The 12,711-nt window shown below is 45.9% G+C and overlaps 1 protein-coding gene across 1 annotated transcript in view; it reads left to right on the forward strand.

The window, feature by feature from the left end:
- Positions 1-12,711, forward strand: part of BACH2 (BTB domain and CNC homolog 2) — a 361,816-nt gene that overhangs the window by 70,695 nt on the left and 278,410 nt on the right. The window lies entirely within an intron of this gene.

Below are 12,711 nucleotides of genomic sequence, written 5' to 3' on the forward strand. Positions count from 1 at the left end.
TCTGGGATAAATACTTTGGAGGCCTTGCCAGAAAAGCATCTGAATTCCAGTAGTCTGTTCCATGTCATGACTGTATACTATTAAAATGCCAATGTAAATAAGCCTAAGTTTTGCAAATTATCAGTTTGTTGAAAAAGGCTGTGTGCTCTTATTCTTCTGAAGCATCATCTCTTTCAGTTTGGGCTCTGGAGGGAAAGAAGAAAGAAAGAAAAATACACACTTGGGATCGAATCCTTTAGGGCAGAGAAAGGAACAGAATCCTTTCGTTGACTTGGTTATTTGCAGCCGGTATGTCATCTGGGTGAGACTGATGTAATGCGGATTGAATGTTGAGGCAAATTTAGGGATGTGTGTGTGTGTGTGTGTATGTGTGTGTGCGCGCATGTGTGTGTGTGTGTGTGTTTTAAAGCCCCACTCCCAGAATTTGGAGTGAGTGTGAAGGGCACCACAACAACCCCTGGATCTGTCAAGAATGTACCTATTTTTAACATCCTGGATCAAGTGTCAGCTCTCAGTAGGAGATGTGGAAGGGGGTAGGGACCGCGTTCGACGGATGCGGATGGGAACCGGCCCTCTGGCGTGTTTACAATACAGCTGTGCATTCTTAATGGCTCTGCCGCTGCCGCCAGGTAAAGTTTTCTTTGCACGTGATGAATGGCAGAGAATTCTTTAGCCGAGGGAACCGAAGGAGCTGGGAGGCGGAAAGGGGAAGGGCAGAACGGAAAAGAGAGAAAAAGAAACACACGGCTCCAGAGGGAGATGGTCTGTGCTTTGCAGTTGCTTGTGTGGATAGAAACCAGATGGTGAGCTGGAACCGCACTTGCTAGGCTAGCTGGGGAGCCAAACATATGGTTAATGGTCGGGAGAAACAGCTCCCGGAGCCAGGGCTTTGCTGACTGCTTCATATTACAGATTGTTACAGTGTGTCATTACATTGCCAACCTAAGTGCTTAATACCCACTGCGGGTGGGCGGGCGCTGGGCATCCACTCACAAGAAAGATTTGAGCTCTTTGCTGGCTCCGAATGCAAAAGTGACATCATAGGGAGGCTTAAAAATGTCTGGTGTTGGGAGGTAGGGAGAAGGGTAATTTTGTAGTGGAAACAACATTTTTTTCTTCCTTTTTATCCTTAATGAGCCAAGCCTCCACTCCACTAAATTCTAGTGTGTTTACGAGGACCTTTTTATATGAGTATCTCTCTCTGTCTCTCCGTCTCTGTCTCTCTCATACATACACACACACATGCGCACATGCACACAAAGTCCTCAGGCAGAATTCTAAGCCCCAGGCCCTGTCCCACTCCCTCCACTTTCACTTGGACGCCCCATCCCTGCCCTCCCAAGCCCTGCATTTGAAGTTTCTGTTTGGGGAGCTTTGGGGCCACAGCAGGCCCATGTTATCTAAGGAACTGCTGAGCCCATTCATCTGCTTTTCACGGCCCGCTTCCTTTTATTTTTAGCCAAATCCGTCAGGCCTGACAGGCGGGTAATTCGAGCCAGAGAAAGGGCAATGCTCCAGGTCCTTTCCACAAAGCAATTCTTCTCCTCCCTCCTGGGAGGGCTCCAGACTTGGCCTGCTTCAGGCAGATGGATTTGTTGAGTCATGTGAGATCATTTACACAAAAACACAGTGAGGCAGTGGAAATTGGAAAAAAAAAAAAAAAGGAGGGTGGGGACAGAGGAAAGAGGAGGGGAAGGCAGAGGAGTGTGCAGGGAAGCAGCTAGACTGAGGAATGCGGAGATTCATTTGTGTATAAGGTAATGTCTAGCTTACACGGTGGGGTAGAGCCAGGCTGCAGAGGTGCCGGAGCCACTGCCTGTATTTAAACGAGGAAGGAGGTATGGGGGGACTTCCTTTTTTTTTTTTTCTTCTTAATTTTTCAAGCAACACCCACCAAACAAAGACCACACTGTTGACAGCCTTGGGTTCCAGTAGTGGTAAACTACCACCAAGATGGTTTACAGATAAAGGAGTTGGCTCTGTGATGTAATACAAGTTGGCTTTGTCCCGACTCCAGCATGACTGAGGCAGCAGGGCAGGGAGGAGAGGAAAATTGCAACAGGACTCTTGGTTAATGGTTTCCAGAGATGATGTAGCAGGGCTGGAGTGGAGGAAGGAAAGTGGGATATGGTGGAGAATGACTCCGAAGTGGTCCATAGTTGCGGTAGGTAAAATAAAGTCATTACGGTGGCTTCCCTTGTCCAAGAGGCATTGAGCAATGGTTCTGAAATGCCAAGGAAGGTATCATTTTTCCCTACCAAGGTATTGACTTTCCTCTTGCTTCTGGAACATGGGGGAAAAAAAAAAAGCCCAGCTCTTACATCATGGTAAACAGTATAAACATTTAGTGAATCCGTTTTGTTTATTGTTTATACCACAAGCCTTTAAAACATTCCATTAAAAAACTGTCTCCTGCTCATTCATGAAATTCTTTTCCTCCTGCTTCTTCAGATTTGCTTACGTGCATGCACCGTGCTTGGATGGGGATTTTTTCCTTCTTTTGCGGGAATAAAAGAGTTCATGAGAGAATGATGAGTGGATTATTGAAATATACATTCTTACATCAGATATGATGAAAGTATGCTATGTAGAGAAAGGGAATATTTTGAAACAGGTACAGAAATTTAGAAATGGGAGAATTCCAAAATACGCACCATGATGGTTTTCATTACGGTACCTTTCTGCGATTCTGCATTTATTTAGTGTCCTACTATGCAGCTGTTTTTTGAACCTCCCCAGAATGTAGGTCAACATCACCACGGTTCCTCATATATGTTGGTATTTTGAGAGTTGAGATATCTTGCCATTTTCTTCCCCAGACCTAGGTCTACTCAGGTTACATGTATGGTTTTAGTAATCGTGGAACCGAGCTCATGAATTCTTTCTGTTAGCACTCACCCCGGAATTATGACGGTAAGCGCGCAGATCACACCTTACCTGGAATAAACAGAGCGCTCGTGACGGTGCTGGTCATACGGTCTAAAACTGAAGCTGCCCCACTGTTTTCTAGGCAGCCCTAATGATCTGACTGCGTAGTTACAAGGCAGTTTTCATTTATTTTACTCGAAGAGAGAACTGGTACGTTTTTGTGGTGGTGAATTGTACACATTTTGACTGCGTGATATCCACATTATCGTAATGAGGTTAAGAGTTGTCATTATTTTAAACCTACACACATCCTTGAGTGTTCCTTCTACAACAGAATTTCTCAGTTTCAGCACTGCTGACGTTTTAGAGCAGATAATTCTTATTGTGGGGGCCGTTTTGTGGCTGGTGGGATATTTAGTAACATCCCTGGCCTCTACCCACTAGATGCCGGTAATACCCTCCTCCAGTCGTGACAACCAAAAATGTCTCCATGCACTGCAGGTGTCCCCTGGTGGGTAGAATCACCCCGACTCAGAACCACCTGTCTGTTCATATTTTGGTTTGGAGGTTCACCCTCTGCCTCCTAGTCTAGGTGCTCAGTTACGTCTGAGATGGACGTAAAGGGTATAAAATAACATTTTTCCTCCTGCCATTTATTCTAAAAGTGGGAACCCCAAGTTAGGTAAAGTTTTCGAAGGCTCAAGCAAGGGTATTTTAGGGAAGAAATTTTCCCACAGGACAACCTGGCGTTTTGTTGCACAGGACAGCCTCTCTCTTGGGCTTCTGGCCTTAGCAGGTGGAACCCTTCAAGGCTGCGCTTTCCCAGGGCTATTCAAGAGCAGATGACTCCACTGGCTGCGCCTGGGGGTGTTGACCTGTGGAGAAGGGGAACTTCTCTTCCCGGACCGAGCAGAGTCCCAGGCCACCAGTTCAGTGGCTCTCGCCAGGCTCACCTCCTTCCTCTCCAGCCCCAGAAAGAGGGGAAGAGGCAGGACCACAGTTCTTTCTTTGGAGCAAAGCAGACATCCTCCCCAATCCCAGTGGCTGTGGTCTCCGAAGCTGGAACTCTCGTTAAGCAAGGAATGTGGAGCTCTCCACAGGCTAAGGCAGCCGTAAATTTCCTCTGTTTGTTTTGTGAGGACTAGTGTCGACTGCCGTAATGAGATCAGAGGATCCCCCGGGGACCAGGCCTCCAGGTCAGCGGCTGGAGCCGTTTTCTGTGGCTGTTCTCTTGGCTGCTGTGGGAGGATGAGGCCCCTCTCCAGACCACGGGTGTGATGTGGGGTTGTGGTTGCATCCTAGTCTTACTTCTCATCCTCTTTGCCTCTCTCGTGCTACCAAAACGTCAGTGTGCGGTCATCCAGCTCTAGATCGTTGAAGAGTTGACGTCAGGCACATTCCTTTCCTCAGAACCCAGGACAGACTTAGCTAGCTGGGTACAGAGAGTGCAGGGCGGTGACGGCTTCCTTGGGGTAACTTCCTGCGCAGCTGATGCTGGCTGAGGGCACATCTCTCAATGCCTGGCCTGACCCTTAAGCGCTTCTTCACCCAGCATCACTCTGCTAGGAGGAAAAGTCAGGGTGTGAGTCACGACAATACGGCGTATGCTACAAAGAACATATTTCTAGCTTTTGCCTGAATTACAGCCAAATGGCCACGGAGGGGACGGCTGGATATGCCAGAATTGCGTTTAGGGAACCCCCAAACTGGAATTTGTGACAGAACAGTATCCTGAGCTGGTGCAGCCTGGCCCCCGTCTAACCCCCAGCCCCACTCCACCCACCCCCAAAATCCTTAGGTATGTTGGATGAAATAGAAAATAATAAGTGCATCGTGAGCTCGAAGGCAGGAAAGGGAGATAGCAGGTGCCAGAAGACGCTGATGCCACAGACCGGGCCATAGGTTCTAGGGGCTGTGGTGTTTATACTCCCACAGGAGCTGTTGGCCCACAGCAGCAAGATGAATTCCCTGCAGAGTCTCTCTGTGGGGTTCTGAGTGTGAGTGTTTGGGGCACAGGGCTGGGGAGATGGGCATCCGGTGTTCCGTTGTTTGAATGGCTGTGGGCTCGCTAGTTACACTACCTGTAAGGTGTGGGAACTTCAGTTATTTTGACGCTAAACTCATTTGAGAGCACTGAGAGCCCCAGGGCCCTGGCAGAAGCAAACTTTAGGACACAGGGTGCCCTCACAGAGAACAAGCCACACTGTGGAGAAGCTGGTGTTGGAAAGGACGAATGTGAGCCTCAGGGAGGCAGAGGTCAACAGAGAATCCCTGAGATTGCTTTCGACAGGGGCCCATCGTGGCAAATTGAGCTGGAGGGTCAATGAATGTTTCTTCCCAGAGGAACAAGGCATCACACCCAGTCTGACTTGCTAAACACATGAGTTTCGCTGTAAGCACTCTGCTCCCAATAAGGCGATTGCCTCTCACTACGACCTATCTATCCTCAAGGTATTATTGAGAATATTTAAATTCCTTAATTAGAAACCTTTTATTGGAGAGATAGCTGGTCCCCTTGAGCTTCTGGAAAGAGATAGCTTCATAGTGATTTCCATCGTCTTCCTTTTCAGTGGGTCATTCTGAAGTCCCCCGCTGACTAGGCTGTCTGTTGAGTTATTTTAGCTTCTCACCAAATCACAGGAAATGTGTTTGCCTGAATTGTTCAGCAAACCCCCCAAGGGAGAAGGAAGCTGAGATTGTTTGAAGGTCTCTGGGATTCTTTCAGCATAACATCAAAGAAACCTGGGTAAGTCAGTCATGGTTAGTAAACCTTTGTCCTAGAGGAATACAAGTCAGCCGTCTCAATCCAAAGTGGACAAATGGACTGGGGATTTGCTTCCACCTGTGGCCAGACACCAGGCACACTGCCGGCAGTAACATGCACTGTTGGCAAACGTGAGTTGAGGATGCTAAAATTAAGGCATGATTCTTTATTTATTAGTAGGGTGATGAAATTGCTTACGTTTATTTTTATTCTTCTGAAGCATGCAAAGAGTGCCCAAATAGTACCCTGTTGACCTAAAAGTGATGCCACACTTCTTAAGAGAAAACTCCTCAGTATTTTATTCTTAATTTGAACCTGGTTTTTCATTTAGTCTCAAAATATTCTGACCAAGTGAGGAGTAGATATAGATATTGTCATTAAAGCATCGGAAGAACATAAAATGAGAAGAAAAGGCTCAGTTGGTGCCCGATTTAAGGAAGATCTTCCTAAATGTTTGTCACCAGCAATTTAGCCTGCTATAACAGAATACCATAGACTGGGAGGCTAAACAGCAGTTTATTTCTCACAGTTCTGGAGGCTGGTAAGTCCAAGATCAAGGTGCCAGCCCATTTGGTTCCTAGTGAGGGCTCTCTTCCAGACAGCTGATTTCCTAATATATCCTCACATGGCGAGGAGAGGAAGAGAGAGAGAGAGAGAGAGAGAGAGAGAGAGAGAGAATGCATGCACACACGTGAGGTCGCTGGCATCTCTTCTTATAATGGCACTAATCCCATAATGGGGGCTCCACCCTTGTGACCTCATCCAAACCTAATTACCTCCCAGAGGCCCTGCCTCTAAATATCATCGCACTGGGAATTAGGCAACATATGAATTTTGGGGGGACACAAACATTCAGTCCATAACAACATTATAATTAAATTTTGCATATATTGAGTGCCTACTGCATGTAAGGCAGTGGGATAAGTGCTGGTTATTTGGGCATAAAACAGACAAAATCTCTTCCCTTGAAATACTTATAATCCAGTAGAGTAATTGAGAGGTGAACACCTACGTACAATTACAAGCAGAATGAGGTGGTGCTGAATGGTGATGGGAAACAGGAAGAGGAGAAGAGCCTCATCTTTTTTAACATCATGCATACAGTACTTTCTTCATGTTTTCATTTAATCCTCAAAATAATCTTAGGAGGTATAAAGAATTTCCCCAGATTTTACAGATGAAGGAACAGAGACTTGGAGAAGGTTAGTGCCAAGAGGCAGCGTTGACATTCACACTGGTGTGGTTCCAGGGAAGCCACAGCAGTACAACCCTAGAGGGTCAGGAGACAGGCTGGGAGCCACCAGCCCTGGAGATTTAAAGGGACAAAGAATCCCCCGACCGACATGAAAGGTGTACAAATAACAGATACAACCTGACCGACCAAATCCAACCCGTACGGGATTTCCAAAGTATTAACCTCAATTGCCAACATTGAAAAAGCATGTGATTTTATGTAATCTCTCAATATTTTTGTCTCTCTTGAACATCAGCTCTGGGGCCGCGTACCTTGTTCTTACCTTCTTGGAGCTACACCTGAGTGGCAGACTCTCCAGTCCCCCTACCCCGCATTGTCTTCTCTGGCCTATTCCCTCATGTCATTCTTTCTTGACCCCTTAGGCATCTGAATTTGTGTCCTCTGGTTTAAATAGCCACCCAGGCAAGAGAAGTAGGCTGAACCAGGCCCCCTCTTGGGAGCTCTTCTGTACTGTGCCTTTAATTAAGATACTCCTAAATCACTGAAATTGATCTTTCATAGAGCGACAGCGCTAAACTTAGATATCCTGACTTAGGATTTGACTACGTACGGGGACCCCCCAGCATACATGCCAGAAGCGGTCATCTGAACGCAGCTGACACTCTACCCCTTGGCACTGTGCTGCTAGCACTCTGCTACTCCCCGTCTGGCTCTCAAGGCAATTTTTGTGTGTTAACCAGGAGTGTCTCTCTCCTTTGTAATCCTTTCATTTCCTCTTCCTTATCACAGTTTCCTGTTGAAATATAGCTCATAGGCTAGTTAGTATTTCAGAATATTAATTTTCAAATTGCCAGGAAGAAGACTTCTGATGATGCTCGGTGGCCAGATGCTCTCACCCTTCTGGCTAGGGTCATGTGTTTTCTGTGACACGCCGTGAAGGCAGGGTGGCCAGCGTTGTCCTGTCTCTTGGGGCAGAACCATGGTATGGCATGTTTGCTGCCTAAAGCTGGGGGTGACAAGGGCACAGAGGTCCTGAAGAACCAGAGCCACGTGTCTGCTGGAACCCTGAGGATGGAGAAGGACTTCAAAAAGTTCCTCAGGGAGCATTGCTCTGGTCCCTCTGCTCCTTATTCAGGAGGAGTGGAAGGAGACAGCCACTTGGGATGTGTGTGCACATTCAGGGTAGGGGACAGGGGTCTGTTTGCTATTTCACCTTTGGATCCTTTAATCCCCGCACCACACCCCTTATTGTGGAAGGGAGGGATTGGACTGTCTGTAATTAAATGGTCTTACATTTTCCAGTTTTGCACGAGGAGATTCCACTTGAAGGTGGTCAGGACTTGGCTTCAGAGACGTGTGAACTACTGCAGCCCATGAAATTTACTCCCCCGAGGTGGAAGGTATTAGGGCTCTTCCTCTCATCTGTTCATGCGGTTTCCCAAGCTCCTAAGTCCTAGATTTTGAGAATTTCTTCTAGACTCTTATCATCTTGCCTGCTCTCCCTTTCTTTCCAAAATCTGTTCATCTTTTTATTCCCTTATTTCTTCCCCACAAGCTCTTGGGTCCTCATGCTGCAGCCCTAAGTTTAGGATGCTGGATTCAGTGGTGGGAGGGAAGGGACTGGAGGCCATTCCACAGGCTGACCTCAGGGTGTGTTATATGTAAAAGCCAGAAGGAACTTGGACACTGTGAGGTATAAACGGCTGGTTCCTGTTGACGTGTTCCCATAGAAGTGCCTGAGCTACCCGGCTTTGAGTTGTATCACAAAAGGCTTCTAGAATGAGCATCTTGGTAGGGGGTGCGGGTGTTGGAGTGGGGAAAAAAGCCTAGTTCATCATATTCCATTGATGGGTAGTAAGTATTAGTTGTATTTTCAAGGACCAAGAAATAGCGCAGTACACACACACACACACACACACACACACACAGCCCTTTGACATGTTGAAGCTTCTCTTTAGAGTAAGGAGAAGACAATAAAGTTGGCTTATGCTGTTCTCACCATATACCTCTCTACTCCATTATCAGTGATCCAGGTGACATACGCTTTTCTCTGTGGTAGGTGGAGACTGGTGGTAAATAAATAGTGGTGAAACAGGTAGGCCCAGGCTTAACTTTACTCCAACTCCCACTTGCTGACACTCGGGCCCTGAGAGTGTATAATCCCAGAGAAGCCATAGGATGCGGCATTGTCATCAGAAGCCTGAGTCTCTGGGTCCCTTCCGCAGTGAGGACCAGCTGGCGAGGGGCACTCGGCCACATCGCTGAATCTGTCTCCAGGGCTCTGTTGGTTCGCCTGCCCTTTGCTTTTCTCCTTTCTTTGTAGCCTTCACCTTTTCTTTTCATTCTCTCTTTGCTCTCTTCTTCTTACACGTCCCCTGTCACCACCTCCCTGCTTACCCACACTTCTTTAACCGCCTGGAAAGACGAATTGCATTTCATTAACCTTTTAGACGCCTCAGCTTGACCTTGGGCTTTATTGAACCAACCCTGTTAGGAGCAACTGAGTGGAAGAAGTCACGCCTTGGTCTCTGGGATGGGCTTTCTCCAGCCACCCTTGCAAGGCATCTGTGCTTTCCTTTCGCTTAGCATCAGCAGAATCCAGCTTCATGAACCATTAAAAAAAAAACACTGAGGGCTTCCCTGGTGGCGCAGTGGTTGAGAGTCCGCCTGCCGATGCAGGGGACACGGATTCGTGCCCTGGACCGGGAAGACCCCACATGCCGCGGAGCGGCTGGGCCCGTGAGCCATGGCTGCTGAGCCTGCGTGTCCGGAGCCTGTGGTCCGCAACGGGAGAGGCCACAACGGTGAGGGGCCCGCGTACCGCAAAAAAAAAAAAAAAAAAAAAGAAAAGAAAAAAACACCGAAAAATAGAATAAAGAAGAAAACTCCCTTAATTCCACTATGGTAACTCTGGTATCTTTTCCTCCAAGGCTTTGTACTTAAGAGGCAGCCTCATTGTTTAAGCTGTGGATTTTTCTAAGCTTCTTCATAAGCTGAATTGGCTATAAAACAACGAGGTTCTCTGTGTTTCAAAGGAGATCAAAAGAACTTCATGGAATAAGGTCGGTCTTCTCTGTTGCTGTCCAGAAGCAAACTGACCCAATTTCTAATTCTGTCGTCCATTTGCTGAGGTGTTTTGTGTTAATGGTGGTCTTTGAGTGTGTGTATGTGTGTTTTATTGGGGGAGGTTTTTTTTTTGCGGTACGCGGGCCTCTCACTGCTGTGGTCTCTCCCGTTACGGAGCACAGGCTCCGGCCGCGCAGGCTCAGCAGCCATGGCTCACGGGCCCAGCCGCTCCGCGGCATGTGGGATCTTCCCGGACCGGGGCACGAACCCGCGTCCCCTGCATCGGCAGGCGGATTCTCAACCACTGCGCCACCAGGGAAGCCCTGGGGGAGGTTTTTTATTGGTGGTCTTTGAACATATTTTAATTCTGTAGTATCTTTAAGGGAAGTCACTTACAGCCCAGGGTCTACTGCCTACTATAGCATGACTAAGAAGAATTCTTTTTCCTCTCTGCATCTGGTGTCCTAATTAGGAAAACTACCACTCAGATTGATCTCAGTACTAAATAAGAGTATTAATATAAAAGTGCATTGTACAGTTTCGTGCGCTGCATAGCTGTATTCAGTTTTTTTTTAAGATTTATGATCCTGGACATGAAAAGATTTTCCTCTTTTAAGAAAACCCTGAAGTCAATTTGCAACAATTATCAACATTGTTTTTAAGGTCCTGCATTAAGAGTCATGACATCATCCTAGGCTTTATGAGTGAGAGCAAAGAAAAAAAATTATTCATAATATTTATTAAGAACTTTCTAGGTGACTAATATTTCCTTTGAAGAGTTTTTATTCTGACTTTGTTATAGAACCAACATACATGAAAATGAGACAGGAACACTTGGTGAGGGTGGGGAACATGAGAGGATCCAAAATTAGTTGAGTGCAAACTATATATAAGCAAGTTCTGAGGGAGTGGGGATGGTGGAATGATTGGAGCTGGGTGGGATTCCCTTGGGGAAATTATGTTCAAGAATCCTTGTCTGTTTGTTATTATTTCCTTGTGCCCACCTTTCCTGTGTTGATACCACTGTGTCCATTTGAATGGAATTGTGACATCAGGCATCTCTGCCAGGCTTTTGGACAAACTTCCCAGTTAAGTGTTGGGCTGTAGTTTTTAAACAGATCAGATACATATGTCAAAAAAAGGAATTAACATGTATAGAATTCTACTTTAAAACCCAGAAATTCACTAGCATCTGTTTCTGGAAATTCGAAGGTAAAATTACATGGAGAATTTTCTTTCAGTTGCTTTAAGTTTGGTTAGAATTAGATGTTGGATTTTCTTGGCTTTGAAACAGTGATTACTCAGGCCTCATGTACAGATGAGGGGGTTTGGATGTAGTTTAGGCTACAGAGTCAGAATTCCAGGGTCTCTCCATGTGGTACATCATTGTTAAAATACGTCATTGCTATGACTGAATGTGGTATTTTCTTTGGAATCTCTGTGTCTCAAATAGCCAGGGAGTGATCTTCCGTTTCCTCTCCCTATCTTCTGATTTATAATAATACTGTATTCAAAGAATAGTTATGTGTGCAAAGTAGGAGTTTATCTTTCGAAAATGTATATTGCAAAATCACTTTCTTAATGGTGCAAGTTGTTAATATGGAGAATACAGCCTTGGACTTCTGTGCCCTCGACTCAGTTAGCAGACATGCGTCTTGTTCTCCGACAGACCAAGGCTGGCTGCTAAGAGCCAGAGGTGATGGTAGGCTAGTGGGATTCTGAGTACTTCTTCCTTTTTCTATTGAACATTTTCTAGATTGTTAATATAGTTAAAAATAATATATTTTTAAAGCACTGCGGTTCCGCTTAAACCTCAAATTCCAGTCTTTATGGAAAGGTTCAGATATATAAATCCTTCCTAGATGCAACCTGAAAAAAATAATACAGAAATAAGGTGATTATAAGGCACCTTACATGTTTTGTTCTCCTCTCAAATCCACCAGAAACATCTTTCAAAGGAAAAGGCTACAAATCCAATTATGTGGTTGAAGATATTTTCTTTCTGTATTTTTTCTTAATATCTGACAAATTAGGAATCCTGGAAGTGAACAATGACTGTTCAATTCTAAAATGTAATTCAAATGAATCAAAAAACCTACCTAAAGAACCAATAGTGTGGATAAAAACATGGACCCTTATTTCCTTAAGGGTCCTTTCCTTATTGAGGAGACGTTGGGTCATCTGCTTCATTAGGCCCACAGTACAGAACTCCTGAATTCTTTTATGGTACACTTCCTCCCAAAAAGCTCTGTGAAAGCTTCTAGCTAGTAAGCCCTGACAGTGGTACAATCAGGCTCTAGCAAATGCTGGTCTGTTCCTTTTTTTTTTGGCCATGCCATGAGGCATGCAAGGTCTTAGCTCCCTGACCAGGGATCGAACCTGTGCCCCCTGCAGTGGAAGCATGGAGACCTAACCATTGGACCACCAGGGAAGTCCCAGCTGGTCTGTTCCTTTATTCCTGTGGGCAGCACGGAAGGCATTTAGGTTTGGCATACATGCTACTCACATGCTAGATCCTTTCCCTTCCTAAGGAGGCCAAAGCCTGCACTAGCAACCCTTACATAACTGACCTCTCTGGCTTACTGGTCACTATATCCTCAGTACTCAGCACCTAGTAAGTACTCAAAAAATAGTTATCGAATGAATGAGTGTTCTTGTCCCTGTGTATCTGCAGTCACTCTGAGCATATAATATCCAGCTTTTCCTCGGACACTGGCATGCCCAGTGTCTGTGGCCTCAAGACTCTTGATTGGACTCTTCTAGACCTGCACTGTCCAGTACAGTAACCACTAACCGTTACATATGGCTATTTACATTG

This window comes from Orcinus orca, chromosome 12, assembly GCF_937001465.1.
Source record: "Orcinus orca chromosome 12, mOrcOrc1.1, whole genome shotgun sequence".
In the NCBI taxonomy this organism is placed as follows: Eukaryota; Metazoa; Chordata; class Mammalia; order Artiodactyla; family Delphinidae; genus Orcinus; species Orcinus orca.